We start from the raw sequence: 2486 nt of genomic DNA on the forward strand, positions 1-2486 counted from the left end.
TTAAATAAAAAATTTTATGGTTGGTATTTTTATAATTTAATATGTCGGTAGGGGCATTTTAGTAATATTACCATTAAAAGCAAGGGTAAATAAGTAACTTTCTATTTTTCTATAATTTTGATTTAGCCCAAAATTAAAGCATTAGGGATTTGATTGAAAGGATAATATCAAGTTTGAGGGTTTAGCTGGTATTTTCTAGAATAAATGGTTGTTAAGTAAAAATTTGAGGACTAATTTGTGATAAGAAAAAGAAAGGAAAGAAAGGGAAGAACAAAGAAGAAGAAGGAGAAGAGCTTGGGGTCGGTCTTCAATGGCAGATGAAGGTGACCCGTCTGAGGCTTGGTGAAACTAACCGGAGACAGAGGGGGCGCCGGCCAGCGCAGCAGCAGTGGCAGAAGCAGTTGTGAGCGGTGAGGGGCGGCGAAAAATGGAGAAGAAGGTAGCTTCTTCTTTGACGGTGTTCATGGCGTTCCGGCGACCAATGGCAACGGTTTCGGTCTTAAAATGATCGGCGACTTGACGGCTTTCTAATGGGGGCGACAATATCAGCAATGGTGTACGGAGAAGAGAGTTTCGGTGAAGGAAAGGCAGCTAAGTTATTAGACTTTTCCGGCCATCTCCGACGAGTTATGGCTGATCGAAGTTCATGGATGAACTCTTCTCGTCACAAGCTTTCTAATAGCACTAATTTTGCAGCGATCAGACTCAGTTTGAAAATTGACGGTCGAAACTGTCCGTAATTTTCTCGGATGATTGGGAACTGGATCAAAGAATTAGGTGCTAGAATCATCGTTTGTGTGTTGTCTCGAGTCCATAGGCGTGCTCAGATCGTCGATCGGACTCCGACGGCTGAAGACGAGTCGACCGATTTATCAAGCGTCTCGGTAATTCTTTAACCTGTCGATTTTAGAAATCGATAATTAAAATTTATATTGATTAATTATTATGTTATTTTATGGTGGATGTGATGTTGAATTCGTATAAATACCAAAGAATTATGTATGAATTGGTTAGACCATTTGTAAAATAATCGTGGTCTTTATTGTGCTAAGGAGTTGGAAAAAATAATGTACTTTTGGTGTCCAACTCCTGTTAATTAATTGATTAATATTAGAAGTGTTTCTGGCAGATTCTGGACCCATTATACGGGGGGTAACGTTCGTATTTTATGGGAGGTTCTGCCGAATTTTTCCGAGTCAAAATTCTTAGACAGTCAATTCTAGGAGTCTAGGTCTAGGGTTATTTATTAAATATTTTATTTATTGATTGAATTGTTGCCGTGAATAGATAATCCATCATTTCAGTCCGCTTCACCCGAGGCTTAGGAGCAGAGCAAGGGGGTTATCAGAACTGAGTTAAAGTGATATATCTTTTATACATGTGTCATGCTAAAATTTCATATAGTAATTTTGATTAATTGATTTATAGATTTAAATTATTTATTTATTTACTATTCATCTAAATAACTGTATTATAGAATTAATTATCTATTTATTATTCATATATCATTTTTCCACATCATTAATATTATGATTACATATTGACTCGGGATGAGATGTCAGTAGAATATGCCACCTGATGAGTTGCATCAGAACCGTGTGCGCACCAGTATCAATTTGAGACAGGTAGTAAAAGAATATTTTAAGACTTGTCCCGGTCGAGTTCAACTCTCTGGGCTGTGAAGAATTTGATTGCCGGATTAAAGGTCCCTGGTCGAGCGTTGCTCTTTAGGCGCCTGCTTTATTGGAAATTTAGTGACCAGATTGGATTTAAGGACCATGGTCGAGCTCCATTCTCTGGGCGCCAGTTCTGTTGGAGTGAGAGGACCGAAAGGCTGTTAGTATTGATTGGGGTTAGGGTTCTGCTGAGGTATTCATCCCGTAACATGTAAAATAAATTTTATTGAATCATGACATGACACACCTTTTGATATGGCCTAATATTTAATTTTTGATTAAACAAATATTTTATTGAGGTGGTTGTATTTATTTTTAGATTATATGGTTTTAACTCATTCTCGAGACTAACAGTCTTAAATTTAATTATTTTTCAGGTGTTTATTATTTTCTCACAGTTTTTTTCCTCTAGCAGTCCTACTTCCTTCATCTTCGGGCTTAATGTAACTGATTTTATTGGTATGTTTGATTTTTTTAGAATTCTAGATTCTCCGCAGTAGTAATTTCAAAACTTATAATTTTGTTTTGACATGTTAAACCAAGTATTGCCTATTTGTGCCGGCAAACTAAATTAAATATGTAGTTTTTGAGTGGTTGAAAGTTAATTATGAAATAGTGTTATTAATGGATAAAATTTGAATTATACTTTGATTGAGTTAGTGATTAATCAGGCTTGCTGCGGGTTTCGGTGGCCTTACACCCACCCATTCCCTAGCGCCGGTCACGGGCCCATAAATCGGATCGTGATAGTCCATAACCATCCATCGTACCAAATATAATTATATTATATAAAGCATATAAAAGAATCAA

The 2486-nt window shown here is 36.6% G+C and overlaps 1 long non-coding RNA gene across 1 annotated transcript; it reads left to right on the top strand.

Annotated features, from left to right (window-relative positions):
- The first annotated feature begins 250 nt into the window (after positions 1-250).
- LOC112534004 lies at positions 251-2276 on the top strand. The gene is made up of 2 exons (XR_007216249.1): positions 251-884; positions 1288-2276. It is a non-coding gene; the product is annotated as an uncharacterized LOC112534004 (long non-coding RNA).
- The last annotated feature ends 210 nt before the right edge of the window (positions 2277-2486 follow it).

This window comes from Ricinus communis, chromosome 6 (genome assembly GCF_019578655.1).
Source record: "Ricinus communis isolate WT05 ecotype wild-type chromosome 6, ASM1957865v1, whole genome shotgun sequence".
Taxonomy (NCBI): Eukaryota; Viridiplantae; Streptophyta; class Magnoliopsida; order Malpighiales; family Euphorbiaceae; genus Ricinus; species Ricinus communis.